At 42.8% G+C, this 16,112-nt stretch overlaps 1 protein-coding gene across 1 annotated transcript in view; it reads left to right on the top strand.

Moving 5' to 3' along the window:
• The first annotated feature begins 1,605 nt into the window (after nt 1–1,605).
• Nucleotides 1,606–16,112, top strand: part of LOC137345916 (butyrophilin subfamily 1 member A1-like) — a 148,022-nt gene continuing 133,515 nt past the window's right edge. Inside the window, exon 1 of the mRNA XM_068009162.1 lies at nt 1,606–1,685. The gene's annotated coding sequence lies outside the window, so the exon portion shown is untranslated. The remainder of the gene's footprint in view (nt 1,686–16,112) is intronic.

Here is a 16,112-nt window from a genome sequence, read left to right on the forward strand (position 1 = left end):
GAGCAGTACCAACATTTCTGAAGTCACTTCATAGACTCCCAGGCTGCCTATAACATTTGCAGCCTGCATGAGTCTGTGTTCCATGTCTAAATGCACTGAGAGGTTGCAGTCCCTTTTTCACTATTTAAAGGGGCTACTCCTCAATTTCTGTCTCCTAATCATTAGTCACTGATGTGGAGGGTTGGAAGGGGGAAATTGGAGGACGACCTCATGGGTCTGCTCCTGGGCCTGGCCCAGTTGGCTATCCATAGGTCCAGGGTAGATATAGTCCAGAGATGGGCTTTGCTCTTGCTGACTGCCTCATTTATGCGGGCTTATCCGTGCCTGAGTCGGCCTGGAGCAGCAGCACGTAGTCTCTAGTGGTACTCATGAGGCCTTGAGTGGCCAATAGACTAGAGTGCATGGTCAATAATAATATAATGATTTAATTTATGAAGTTTCCTTTTGTTTTTATAATTTGAGTTTTATTCGTTGCGTGGTTCACATTTGTTAGGTTTTTTGGGTTAGTGACACTGAAGCAATCCATTTTTTCCTTAATGGTTTAATTAAAAGAGACACAGGAATAAAGAAAAGAAACCTAGGCCCAACCATCTTCAGCTGCTTCATCAATGACCTTCCTTCAATCAAAAGGTCAGAAGTGAGGATGTTCGCTGATGATTGCACAATGTTCAGCACCATTCGTGACTCCTCAGATACTGAAGCAGTCCGTGTAGAAATTCAGCCAGACCTGGACAGTATCCAGGCTTGGGCTGATAAGTGGCAAGTAACATTAGTGGCACACAAGTGCCAGGCAATGACCATCTCCAACAAGAGAGAATCTAACCATCTCCCCTTGACATTCAATGGCATTACCATCACTGAATCCCCCACTGTCAACATCCTAGGGCCTACCATTGACCAGAAACTGAACTGGAGTAGCCATATAAATACCGTGGCTACAAGAGCAGGTCGGAGGCTAGGAATCCTGTGGCGAGTAACTCATCTCCTGACTCCCCTAAGCCTGTCCACCATCTACAAGGCACAAGTCAGGAATGTGATGGAATATTCTCCACTTGCCTGGATGGGTGCAGCTCCAACAACACTCAAGAAGCTCAACACCATCCAGGACAAAGCAGCCCGCTTGATTGGCACCCCATCTACCACCCTCAAAATTCACTCCCTCCACCACCGATGCAGACTAGCAGCAGTGTGTACCATCTACAAGATGCACTGCAGAATTGCACCAAGGCTTCTTTGACAGCATCTTCCAAACCCGTGACCTCTACCACCTAGAAGGACAAGGGCAGCAGATGCAGGGGAACACCACCTGCAAGTTCCCCTCCAAGGCACATACCATCCTGACTTGGAACTATTCCTTTCCTTTCCTGTAATTGGGTCAAAATCCTGGAACTCCCTTCCTACACTCGTGTAGGGGGTGTACCTACACTCCAAGGACTGCAGCGGTTCAAGAAGCCAGCTCACCACCACCTTCTGAAGGGTAATTAGGGATGGGCAATAAATACTGGCCTAGCCAGCGACGCCCACATCCTGTGAACGAATAAAAAAAATCCAGTCAAGTTATCTTGTGAGACAATGAAAAGTGAAAGTGAAAATTTTCAGGGAGTAGCTGCAGTGAACAGGCCAGCTCCCTGCAGATCTATGGAAAAAGGCGGAAAATCTTCGATCAGATTGTCTGAAAGTAAGAGGTGAGTGTGAAATATTCTTTATTTTTGGGGTCGGTTTTATTCCGAGTGAGATTGGGCTGTTTTTATTAATGGTAAAAGGTCCTGATCAAATACAAGGAGTTGTTCGGGGAATTGCTGGTGATTGTCCAGTGAAACAGTGAAAACTTTCTAAATGTCTCTAATCACAGGAACAGTGTCTGGAACTGGGTCCGATCGGAATAAGGGAACGGGAGGGAGAGAACATTTTAGACATGAAATTGTCAGAGTCAAACACAGAGACCAGGAAGAGAGACAGAAGTAAAAAGGAGGAATATAGTCTTGTAACGGCCATTAAATAAAACCTCACCCGCTGGGGTTTAGATTTAAAATCAAATCATTCAACCTGAGAGATAATTGCAGCGTCTCCTTTCTTAAATCAATCCTTTAATGCAGGAACTTCATGTTAAATATTCTTTAATCGACACTACACTGAATACAATTTGTTACTTTTGCTTCAGTGCAGTTTCTTTAAGGAGTGGTCATGAAGACTATAGTTTAAATCTCTGCAGTGTAATCCGAGTAGATCTACTATGACATTGATACAAAAACTCAGCCGATATTAATAAAAATACAATTCTACAAATAGTGGAAATCTGAAACAAAAGCAGAAAAAGTTGGGAAATGCGCAACAGATCAATCGACATCCAGAGTAGAAAGAGATTTACATTTTGAGGTGTGTAATCTTCATCAGAACTGAAAAGGGGATTTAGATCCTGAAAAGTGCCCGAACACAATGACAAATATTGTAGGAACCTTTGGGGGAAAAATCAAACTATTGGGAATCTTTGTGAGGCTAAAAGGGCAAATAAATAACAAATAAAGTTTAAGTGAATAAAAACCCAGTTTGGAGGCCCAACATGAAGTTTCCAGACCAGTGAGTTTGTTTGATGGCTCAGGGTTGATGAAGTGAAGGATTGAACATGAGGAGGTTTTGAAAACTTTAGTCCTGCTTCCCATTACATATCATTCTCTCTTTTAGTTTTTTTTGTCTGCATTCAATTTTTAATTTGGATTTTTAAGGTTCCAATCAGCATGCAAGGGCTTAAAATCCCACAAGCATGCAGGGTACTTTATCCAACAGAAAACTATTATCAGAGATCAGACAAAGTGGCTGAGATTTCCGAAGGAAAGCATGATGCTTTGTCTTCCATGAGGCTGTCTGCAGCTCTCTGCATTAATGTTAACTTTATCATCAGACATTAACTATACCTGACATTTTTCCTCTGGCTGTCGATGTTGGCAATGTGGGATGGGTGTGTCAATATTTACTGGGATGAGGATCTGAACCCTTGTCAGAAAACTATTGGCGGGTGATCTGTATCTTTGGTGTCAAACTGCTTTTGTTGTCCCCACTAGACTGCCAAACCATATCTGCTTTGCTTTTATCATTCTACAGAAACATAGAAAGTTTACAGCATAGAAAGAGGCCGAAAAAACAAGCCATCCAGCCTAATCCCACTTTCCAGCATTTGGTCTGTAGCCCTGCAGGTTGCAGCACTTCAGGTGCACATCAAGGCACTTTTTAAATGAGTTGAGGGTTTCTGCCTCGATCACCCTTTCAGCGAGCGAGTCAAGACCCCTACCACCCTCAGTGAATTTTTTTTCTTCATCTCCCCTTTAATCCTTCTACCAATCACTTTAAATCTATGCTCCCTCCTCACTGACCTTTTTGTTAAGGTAAATAGGCCTTTCCCATCCACTCTCCAGGCCCCTCACAATTTTGTACATTTCAATCAAATCTCCCCTCAACCTCCTCTATTCCAAGGAGAACAACCCCAGCCTATCCAATCTTTCCTCATAGCTGCATTTTTCCAGTCCTGGTAACATCCTCGTAAATCTCCTCTGTACTCTCTCCAGTGCAATTACATCCTTTCTGTAATGAGGTGACCAGAACAGCAGACAGTACTTAAGTTATGGCCTAACCAATGAGTTATACAGTTCCAGCATAACCTCCCTGCTCTTATATTCTATACCTCGGCTAATAAAGGAAAGGATTCCATATGCCTTCTGAACCAACTTATCGACCTGTCCTGCTGCCTTCAGGGATCTGTGGACATTCAGTCCAAGGTCCCTCACTTCCTCTTCACCTCTAAGTATCCTCTCATTTATTGTGTATTCCTTTGCCTCGTTTGACTTCCCCAAATGCATCACCTCGTACTTGAATTCCATTTGCCACATTTCCGCCCACCTGACCAGTTCATTGATACCTACCTGCAGTCTGCAGCTATCCTCCTCACTATCAACAACACGGACAATTTTTGTGTTGTTTGCGAACGTCTTGATCATGCCCCTTACATTTACGTCCAAATCGTTAATATACCACAGCAAGCAGAGGACCCAAAACAGAGCCCTGTGGAATCCCACTGGAAACAATCTTCCAATCACAAAACACCCATCAATTACCCTTTGTTTTCGGCCACTGAGTCAATTTTGTATCCAGCTTGCTACATTTCCCTGGATCCCATGGGCTTTTTTATTAAAAACAGTCTGCCATGTGGAACCTTGTCAAAAGCCTTGCTAAAGTCCATGTAGACCACATCAACTGCACTACCCTCATCAATCCCGCTTGATACTTCCTCAAAAAATTCAATCATATGAGTCAGGCACGAGCTTCCCTTAACAAATCCATTGCTGACTATCCTTGATTAATCTGTGCCTTTCTAAGAGCTATCCAGCCTAATCCCACTTTCCAGCTCTTGGAACATAGCCCTGTAGGTTATGGCACATCAGGTGCATATCCAAGTATTTTTTTAAATGCCATAAGGGTTTCTGCCCCTACTACCCTTCCTCTTCCCCCATGCCCCCTGTATAGCTGAGCCACTCCACTCATTGTGCTGTGGTCTTGGCTCTGGTTGCACTCCCGAGAGGAAACATTGTCCTCTCCAATATGCAGAACTGAATATTAGTTAGAAAGCGAGATGCTTTTGGGGGCTCTTGCCCTTCCTACCTGGTCCTCCTTGTCTGTCTGGCGGTCATTCACAGTGGGAGTAGACCAGATGGCCCATCGAGCCTGCTCCACCATTCAATATGATCATGGCTGCTCTTGGGCTTCAATTCCACTTTCCCGTCCACTCCCCATATCCCTTAATTCCTTGAGAGACCAATATATATCTATCCCAGCCTTAAATGTATTCAATGATGGAGCATCCACAATCCTCTGGGGTGGAGAAGTCCAAAGATTCACAGCCCTTTGAGTGAAGTAATTTCTCCTCATCTCAGTCCAAAATGATCAGTGCCTTATCCTGAGATTGTGCCCTGTGCTCTGGATTTCCCTGACCAGCAGAAACAATCTCTCATCTTCTACCCTATCAAACCTCTTCAGAACCTTGTACGTATCAATGAGATCACCTCTCATTCTTCTAAACTCCAGAGAATACAGGCACAATTTACTCAGCCTCTCATCAAAGGACAAGCCCCTCATCCCAGGGACCAATCTAGTGAACCTTCGCTGCACCGTGTCCAATACAAGTATATCTTTCATTAAATATGGGGACCAAAACTGCACACAGTATTCTAGGTGTGGTCTCATCAGAGCCCTGTACTTCTTTGTTCCTGTAATCCAATCCACTTACAATAAAGGCCAACATGCATTTTCCTTCCAAATTGCTTGCTGTACTTGAATGCTAACTTGCTGCATTCCAAGTCTCTCTGAACATCAACAGTGAAAGGTTTCACACCTTTCAAAAAATATTCTGCTTTTCTATTCTAATGACCAAAGTGAACAACTTCACACTTCCCCGCATTATACTCCATCTGCCATCTTGTTTCCTACTTACTTAACCTATATCTCTTTACAGCCTCTCTGTGTGCTTCCCACAGCTTACCTTTCCACCTAGTTTTGTATCTTTAGCAAACTTAGATACATTACTCTCTGTCTCTTCATCTAAGTCATGAATATAGATTATAAATAGCTGAAGCCCCAGCACTGATACTTGCAGCACTCCACTATTCACAGCTACCAACTTGAAAATGCCTTGTTTATTCCCACTCTCTACTTCCTGTCCATTAACCAATCCTCTATCCATGCTCAATATATTACCCCCAATACCATGAGCCATTATCTTTCCTCTGAACCTTTTGTGTGGCACCTTATTGAATGCCTTTTGGAAATCAGGGTATACTACATCCACTGGTTCCCCTTTATCTACTCTCCTCGCTACATCCTCAAACAACTCTAATCAATTTGTTAAACAGTCGATGTTGACTTGTTCTAATCATACTGTGCTTTTCTGAGTGTATTGTTAAAACTTCCTTAATAGTAGATTCCAGCATTTTCCCATTGACTGATGTCAGGCTAACTGGCCTGTAGTTTCCTGTTTTCTCTCTCCCCCTTTTTTGAAAAATGATGTTACATTTGCCAACTTCTAATCTGATGGGACTATTCCCAAATCGAAGGAATTTTGGAAAATCATAGTTAGCACATCCACTATCTCAGTAGCTATCTTTTTTAGAACCCCAGGATATAGGCCCTCAGGTCCCGGGGATTTGTCAGATTTTAGTCCCTTAAATTTCATTAACATTTTTTCTCTGCTGATATTAATTTCCTCACTCTTTTTAGCCCCCAGGTTATCCTCTCTTTCTGGTATGCAACTTGTGTCTTCTGCTGTGAAGACAGTCACAAAGTATTCCCATTCCCATTCCCACTCTGCCTGCATGCTCTTTAACTGTTGGGTGACCACCTCCAGAAAAACACTATCCATGTCGCCCTCAGCCTTGTGGAAGTACTGCAATGAAGCGAGCTGCAGCTCAAGCTCCGAAACCCAGAGCTCGTGCTTCTTCATTTGATGACATTTAAGAACATAGGAGCAGGAGTAGGCCATTCAGCCCATTGAACTTGCTCCATCATTCAATGCGATCATGGCTGATCATCCACCTCAATGCCTTTTTCCCACACTATCTTCCTATCCTCTTATGTCATTTGTATTTAGAAATCTGTCAATCACTGCTTTAAACATACTCAATGACTGAGCCTCCACAGCCCTCTGGGGTAGAGAATTCCAAGGATTCACAACCCTCTGAGTAAAGAAATTTCTCCTCATCTCTGTCCTTATTTTGAAATTGTGTCCCCTGGTTCTAAACTCTGCAACCAGGGGAAACATCTTAGCTGCATCTACCCTGTCTATCCCTTTAAGTATTTTTTAGCTTTCAATGAGATCATCGCTCATTCTTTGAAACTTCAGAGAATACAGGCCCAGTTTCCCCAATCTCTCTTCATAGGACAGTCGCACCATCCCGGGAACAAGTCTGGTGAACCTTCATTGCACTCCCTCTATGGCAATAATATCCTTCCTCAGGTAAGGGGACCAAAACTGCACACAGTACTCCAGGTGCAGTCTAACCAAGGTTCTACACAATTGAAGCAAGACTTTACTGCTGTACTCAAATCCTCTTGCAATAAAGGCTAACATACCATTAGCCTTCTTAATTGCTTGCTGCACCTGCATGTTAGCTTTCAGTGACTTATTGACAAGGATACCCAGGTACCTTTGTTTCTCTACACTTGTTAATCTCTTACCATTTAAGAAATACTCTGCACGACTGTTTCTCCTACCAAAGTGGATAACCTCACATTTTTCCACATTATTTTCCATCTGCCATGTTCTTGCTCGCTCATTAAATCTTTCCAAATTCCCTTGAAGCCACTTTGCATCTTCCTCACAAGACACATTCCAACCTAGTTTTATGTCATCCACGAACTTGGAAATACTACATTTGGTCCCCACGTCCATTGATATATATTGTGAACAGCTGGGGCCCAAGTACTGATCCCTGCGGTACCCCACCAGTCACAGTCTGCAAACGTGAGAATGACCCCTTTATTCCTACTCTCTGTTTTCTACCTGTTAATCCATGCCACTATATTACCTCCTATCCGATGTGCTTTAATTTTGATAACCAACCTCCTGTGGGGGACTTTATCAAAGGCCTTTTGAAAATCCAAGTATACCATGTCCACCAGCTCCCCTTTATCATTTTTGTAAGTAACATCCTCAAAAAACTCCAACAGGTTCATCAAACATGATTTCCCATTTATAAATCCATGTTGACTATGCCCAATCAGATCATTATTATCCAAGTGTCCATTTATCTCATCCTTTGGAATAGTTTCTAGCATTTTCCCAACGACTGATATAAGGCTAACAGGTCTGCAATTCCCTGTTTTCTCTCTCCCTCCTTTCTTGAATGGTGGGGTGACATTTGCGACCTTCCAATCTGCAGGAACCGCTCCAGAATCTACAGAATTTTGGAAGATGATCACCAATGCATTTCCATAGCAACCTCTTTCAACACTCTGGGATGTAGAATATCATCCAAATATATATGCATATATATATCCATAGAATATCACCAAATATCGGCAGCTCCTCCCCCACCCCATTAAATGTTGGCTCCTCGTCCTCGATAACTGAAATCCCTCTGGACAGAGTTGAATTTATTTTAGCAGCAGAGGTGATTTAGCAGAACATTTTATTTTTCAAAATTTGTGGCTCACTGGATTGGGTATCATTTTTCCAGTCCTGTACACACCAATGACTTTAAAGGGCTGGAGTATAATTTTTGAACATAACATAAATTTAACTTGGTTTGCAAAGTTGATGCTGGCCTTCTCCAGTAAATATAATGATTCATGGTCTGGTGACTAACTTGAGAAGGCAAAATATAACAATTCACTATGAGATACAAGCTCCTGGTCAGTAAACAGAGAATCACAATTTTCACAATGAAGTGAACCATTCTTGTAAATCTTTACTGCACCCTCTCCAGTACCTTCACTTCCTTCCTGAAGTGTGGTGGTCAAAACTGGATACAATACTCCAGTTGAACTTTCCCTTTCATCTCCAAGGTCCTTGAACATGTTGTCACCTCCCAAATCCATTCCCATCTTTGTCGGAACTCCATGTTTGAATCCCTCCAATCAGGTTTCTGCCCCTGCCACAGTACTGAAACAACTCTTATCAAGGTCACAAATGACATCCTATGTGACTGTGACAAAGGTAAACTTTCCCTCTTCCTCATTCTCGACCTGTCTGCAGCCTTTGATATGGTTTACCACACCATCCTCCTCCAACACTTCTCCACTGTCGTCCAGCTGTTTGGGACTTTTTAGATTAGATTAGAGATACAGCACTGAAACAGGCCCTTCGGCCCACCGAGTCTGTGCCGAACATCAACCACCCATTTATACTAATCCTACACTAATCCCCTATTCCTACCAAACATCCCCACCTGTCCCTATATTTCCCTACCACCTACCTATACTAGTGACAATTTATAATGGCCAATTTACCTATCAACCTGCAAGTCTTTTGGCTTGTGGGAGGAAACCGGAGCACCCGGAGAAAACCCACGCAGACACAGGGAGAACTTGCAAACTCCCCACAGGCAGTACCCGGAATCGAACCCGGGTCCCTGGAGCTGTGAGGCTGCAGTGCTAACCACTGCGCCACTGTGCCGCCCATCCTACATGATTCTTTTCTTATCTATCAAATCATAGCCAGAGATTCACTTGCAATGGCTTCTCTTCCTGCTGTCCCACTATTATCTCTGGTGCCCCCCAAGGATCTATGATGGCCCCTCATATTCCTCATCTACATGCTGCCCCTGATCAACATCATCTGATTTTCACATGGATGCTGATGACACTCAGCTCTACCTCACCACCACTTCTCTCAGTTCCTCTACTGTTTCTAAATTATCAGACTGCTTATCCAACATGCAGTACTGGATGAGCTGAAATTGCCTCCAACTAAATATTGGGAAGACTGAAGCCATTGATTTCAACCCCTGCTCCAAACTCTGTTCCCCAACTACTGACTCCATTCCTCTCCCTGGCAACAGTCTGAGATTAAGCCAGTCTGTTTGAACTTGGTGTTGCATTTGACTCAAAGATGACCTTCTGATCTCCTTTTGTCTCAACATTAAGACTGCCTATTTCCACCTCCGGAACAATGCCTGACTTCGCTCCATCTCAGCTAAACTGCTGCTGAAACCCACATTCATGCCTTTGTTACCTCTGGACTTGACTATTCCTGACTGGTCTCCCACATTCTACCCTCTGTAAACTTGAGATCATCCAAATCTCTGCTGCCCTGTCTTAACTTGCATCAAATCCCATTCCTCTATCACCCCTGTGCTCACTTACCTACATTGGCTCCTGGTCAAGCAACATCTTGATTTTAAAATTCTCATCCTTTTTTTCAAATCCCTCCATGGCCTTTTCTTTCCCTATCTCTATAATCTCCTCCAGTCCCATAACCCTCCGAGATATCTGTGCCTCTCTAATTCTGGCCTTTTGTGTAACCCTGGTTTTAATTGTTCCACCATTGGTGGACTGTGCTTTCAGTTGCCTAGGGTCCAAGCTCTGGAATATCCTCCCTACATCGCTCCACCTCTCCACCTTGCTTTCCTCCTTTGAGACACTCCTTAAAACCTACCTCATTGACCATGCTTTTGGTCATCTGACCTAATATCTCCTTCTGTGGCTCGGTGTCATGCTTTGTTTTATAATGCTCCTGGATGTTTTTGGATGATTTATTCTATGAAAGATGCTATATAAAATATCAACTGTTGTTGAGGCCGAGCCAGTGCTTGACAAAAGTTCATTACAACATCCTCAGGATGTGAACAGTGTTGCAAAGACCATCTTCAATGTCCATGTCAAATTGTCTTCAGAAGATGGTGATGGACAACACCTCGATCAGATCATTCCTCATCTACAGGGCAGTTCCTCAGTCTCTGATCTGAGCTCAGGTACTAAATGGAATAGAAAAGGATAATCTACAGCAGTACTTTAAATTCAAATGGAACTACAAGACAAGAAAAAACCTATGCCTCTATTTAGAAACCTCTGATTTCACATGCCTTTTTCACCACTTTCTCAACTTGGCCTGATGCCTCAATAATTTATGCACATATATCCCAAGATCTCTCTATTCCTGCACCCCTTTAGAATTGTATCCTTTAGTTTATATTGCCTCTCCTCGTTCTTCCTTCCAAAATGTACCACTTCACATTTCTCTGCATTAAATTTCATCTGCCACATGTCCGCCCATTTCACCAGTCTGTCTGTCACTGTCCTCCTCACAGTTCACAATACTTCCAAGTTTCGTCATGTGCAAACTTTGAAATTGTGCCCTGTACACCCAAGTCGAATTCATTAATATATATCAGGAAAAGTGGTGGTCCTAGTACTGGCCCTTTGGAAACGCCACTGAGTGACCATTGCAGAGAGGCAGCATCAACACAATGGGCTGAATGGCCTCCTCCTGTGCTGTAACCATTCTTTGTTATTTTCTATGGTTCATTGGGGGCCAATCACCTTAAATCTGTTCCCGCTGATTATCATTCCTTCAGCTTGCGGAACAGTTTCTCTTTATTTTCTCGATCTAAATCCTGCATGATTTTAAACACCTTTATCAAATCTCCTCCATCCTCTCTGCTCTGAGACGAACACTTCTCAAGTCAATTCACTGAACTGTAATCCTTCATCCTTGGAACCATTCTCTTCTGTTCACTCTCCAAAGCTTTAATGACTTTCCTAAAGTGTGATGCCCAGTATTGAACACAATACTCCAACTGGGGCTGGACTTGTGTTTTATACAGCTTGAGAATAACTTCCTGACTATTTATAAAGCCCAGGATCCTGTATAATTTATTAACTGTTTTGTTATCCTGTCTTTCCACCTTTAAAGTTTTGTGCACCTACACCCTGGGCTGGATTTTATGCTCTTCCTGATGGTGTGTTTGGAGGTGGGGAAAGGATTTAATCAGGCGGGATGCTGGGGGATGGTGATCCTGCCACATTCCCACCTTTATCCTGATTAAGTCCATGGTAGGTAGGCCCGAGGATGGCCTTCCTGCCCCATCACCAATTGATGCCCTTAAGGGGCAATAACCCAGCGGCAGGCAGGCCTGGGGGAGGAGTCCCTCGTTCAGTGGCACTCAGTGCCTGATGGATGGACCCAGCATCGGAAAAGCTGGGGCCCCTTGAAAGCTAACCCCCTGCCCTTGCTACCAAACCACAACCCCACCCCACGCAACCCCTCCAGCCATCACTGACCTGAGTCTGGGATTTAGCACCGACCTGGGTTTTGGGTAGGTGTCTTTCTCACTCACAGCAGTCACCACCTCCCCGGTGCTGTCCTCTGATTGACCTGCAGCTCTCGATGAGTACGACTTCTGCCCCCAAGGTCCTTGATCCTGGGGAAGACCAGCCGCTCTGTGCTTAAGTACCTAATTGGCACTTATTTTGGCGGGCCTTCCCGAAAGGAGGCTGTTTCTGGCTTTTCAGTTAGCAGGCTAGACGCCCGGTACCTACATTAAATACCGGCCCCAGGTGTCTTTGTTCTTGCACTTCCTTTAAAATTGTGTCATTTATTATGTACGGTTTCTCCTCCTCATTCTTCCAACCAAAATGCACCACCTCACACTTTTCTGCATTGAATTTCACCTGCCATGTGTCTGCCCATTTGACCTGCCTGTCTGAGTGATCGTGAAGTCTATTACTAACTTCCTCCTTGTTTACTGTACTTTCAAGTTTTGTGTCATCTGGAGATTTTGCGATTGTGCCCTTTACCCCTAAGTATATTTGTATATCAGGAATAGCAGTGGCCCTGTTGCTGAACCTTGGTGAATGCTATTATATATCTCTCTCTCCAGAGAGAAAAACAGCCATTCACCACAACTCTTTGTTTGATTATTCTTTCATGGGATGTGGGTGCTGCTGGTAAGGCCAGCATTTGTTGCCCATCCTTAATTACCCTTGACAACTGAGTGGCTTTCTCAGCCATTTCAGAGGGCAGTTAAGAGTCAACCAAATAGGTTCACTGTCAATCATTACTGAGACTCGCTTTCAATTCCAGATTGTTTTATTAATTGAATTTATTAATTAACTTTAAATTCCTCCAGCTGCCCTGGTGGGATTTGAACCCATGTCCCCAGGGCATTAGTCTGGTCCTCTGGATTACAAGTTCAGTGACATTCCCACTGGGCCACCATCTCCCCTATCCCTTCACTGATTTTGTATCCATGCTGCTGTTGATGCCCCTTTGATCCCATGGGCTTCAATTTTTCTAACCAGCCTAATATGTATTAATCTATGAAACATCTTTTGAAAGTCCATATACACAACATTAACTGCACTGCCCTCACCCTCACTGTTACCTCATCCAAAAGCTCAAACACATTGGTTAAACACTATTTGCCCTTAACAAATCCATGTTCTCTCCTTTTATTAGTCCATGCTTGTCCAAGTGGCCATTAATTTTCTCCCAGATTATTGCTTCAAAAAGCTTTCCCACCACCAACATTAAACTCTGAGTGGCCGGTAATTTCCAGGTTTATTCTTCAATTTATTTTGAACAAGGATGTGACATTTTCCATCCTCCAGTCCTTTGGCACCATCCTGTTATCTAAGGAGAATTGGAATTGTGTCCAGAACCTCTGCAGTTTCTACCCTTACTTTCCTCAGCAACCTGGAATAAATCCCATCCGGACTGGGTGATTTATCCACTTTAAGTACCACCAGCCTTTCTTGTACCTCCTCTTTATTTATTATCTCATCCAGTATCCCAGCAACTTCCTCATGTACCATAGCTTTGACAAAGTCCTCTTCCTTGGTAAACATCGATGGAAAGTGATCATTTACTACCTTGACCATTCCTTCTGCCTCCACAAATAGTTCTCCACATTGGTCCCTAATCAGTCCCACCACACCTTGAACAACCATTTACTGTTAATATGCCTATAAATGACCTTTGAATTCCCCTTTATGTTTGCTCTCTTTTATGAAAGATAACAATTATACTTTGGACTGTAGAAAACACCAAAGTCCACATATGGGAGGGTGCGTGCTGTTGAACCTGGGAAAATATCTGGTATAAAAATCTAAATAAGTGAGAAGGACACTGCAGTAAACCTGGAAGCAGATAGAGACAGACTTGAGGCTGTTTCTGACAGTACTGCCTCTGACTGTGCCAGTCCTGCATTACATGTTAACTGCAGGTCTCCTTGCACCTGGTTCTCCGCTCACCCAGACCCTGGGAAGACAAATATCCATAGTTATTGCTAGGTGTTTGCATTGTTGATCTTCTCTTCCTGGCATGCCTACTTTCAGTCAAGGACATTTAAAGCCTAAAATACAGTGAATGATGTGCTTGTGAAGAGTGATCCAGTGTTAAATATAGGAACAGGAGTAGGACACTCAGCTCCTTGAGGCTGTCACCATTATATTAGATCACAGCTGATCTGTATCTCAACACCTTTGCTCCATATAGGAACATAGGAACAGGAGTAGGCCATTCAGCCCATCGACCCTGCTCCACCATTCAATATGATCATGGCTGATCACTTGATACACTTACCTAACAAAAATCTATCGATCTTGGTCTTAAATTTAAATTTGCCAGGCATAAGGAGCTTTTTGGGAGAGCTGCCAATTTCCACTACCTTTTGTGTGAAAAAGACTTCTAGATTTCAGTCCTAAATAGCTTAGCTCTAACTTTAAGATTATATCCTCTTCTGAATTCTCCCACCAGAGAAAATAGTTTCTCTGTATTTATACTATTTAATTCCTTATCATTTTAAGCACCTTGATTGAATCACCCTTCAACCTAATTAACTCAAAGAGAATGAAAACCAAGTTTATACAACCTATGCTCATAATTTAACCCTTTAAGCCCTGGTGCCATTCTAGTGAATCAGTGATCAACTCCAACCCCAGGCCAGTATATCTTTCATGAGGTGTAGTGCCCAAAACTCAACCCAGTCCTCCAGATAGAGTCTGACCAACACTGTACAACTGAAGCATCACTTCCTCCATTTGTGTTCTAACACTTTTGAGATGAAAGCCAACATTTAATTAGCCTTTTCGACTGAATTTTGTACCTGTGTGTTAACTTTTAGTGATTTATATGCATGGACACCCAAACCCCTTTGCTGCTCCACAGCTCCTGGACTCTCAACATGAAGCAAATATTCAGATTTGTCTTTTTAGATTCTGTAGTGGATGACCTTGTACTTCTCCACATTGAACTCCATCAGCTCTAGGTTTCCCACTCAAACGTAATGTTTGCTAAGTGACCTCTTCACCCTGTGGCTGTCAATTTCTTAGAGTGTGACAAATCAATTAAAATAAATTACAGAGATGAGATTAGAAACAAATGACCAATCAGTGCTGAGTTGACTAACCTGTTCCATGAAGGGTCAGCTGTGTCTCAGTTGGTAACACTGTCACCTCTGAGTCAGTTCCACTCCAGAGATTTGAGCAGAAAAATCTAGGCTGATACTTTGTGGAAGACTGAGGGAGTGCTGCACTGTCAGACGTGCTGTCTTTCTGATGAGACATTAATCAATGCTGCATTTGCTCTCTCAAGTGGACATAAAAGATTCCATGGCACTAATTTGAAGAAGAGCAGGGGAGTTATCCTCCCTGTCCCGCCCAATATTTATTCCTCAATCAACATCCCAAAAAACACATGATCTGGTCATTATCACATTGCTGTTTGTAGGAGATGGCTGTGTGCAACTTGGCTGCTAATTTTCCTACAATACTACAGTGATTACATTAAAAAAAAAATCATTGGCTGTAAAGCACTTTGGGATATCCAGAGGTTGTGAAAGGTGCTAGAGAAATGCAAGTCACTGTATTTTTTTTCTCACTGCCTGTATGTTAGGGAAAGGTGAGTCAAGCCTTTGCATATGACATTAAATACTGGCCTTGCCAGTGAAGTCCACATTCCATGGACAAATAAGTTAAAAAACATTAACACTGCCTGGTGCAAAAGCAAAATCCTGCAGGTGCTGGAAATTTGAAATAAAAATACAAAATGCAAGAAATACTCAGCAGGTCAGGCAGCATCTGTCGAGAGAGAAACAGAGTTAATGTTTCAGGTCGATGACCCTTCATTAGAACTGGGTGAACTGGTGAGCTGTCATAGCCTCCTTTAACATTTTTCCCCCCTCCTCTGATGAATGGAGGTCTGTATATGTGTGGTGTTACAACCGAGGCGGGAGCAATGCACTGTTAATTCAGTCCCGTCGCTCCACAGGTCGCAGCATATTAATAAACCTTTCCCACCCAACTGGAAAACAGGCAAGGTAAACACTGTAGTAACCCCCAGAATAAAACAGACCAAACCAGGTATCCTTAGACAACAACAAATTAACTATTTATTAAAAACTAAATCTTAAACGCTATTAAGATAAACCTATGTCTAAAGACCTTATAGCTTTTTATTTTAACCTAACTTCCCCATTCACACACACACACACACACACACTCAAAAATCATGGTTAACTGGTTTATTTAAAAAATCATGTTTTAAAAATTAGCTGTTTCTTAAGATTAAATAAATAACTGGCAATAAATCTTTGTGGATTACATTCCCGATGGATGAGGTATTCTAATGT

The sequence above is a fragment of the Heterodontus francisci genome, chromosome 29 (assembly GCF_036365525.1).
Source record: "Heterodontus francisci isolate sHetFra1 chromosome 29, sHetFra1.hap1, whole genome shotgun sequence".
Classification (NCBI taxonomy): Eukaryota; Metazoa; Chordata; class Chondrichthyes; order Heterodontiformes; family Heterodontidae; genus Heterodontus; species Heterodontus francisci.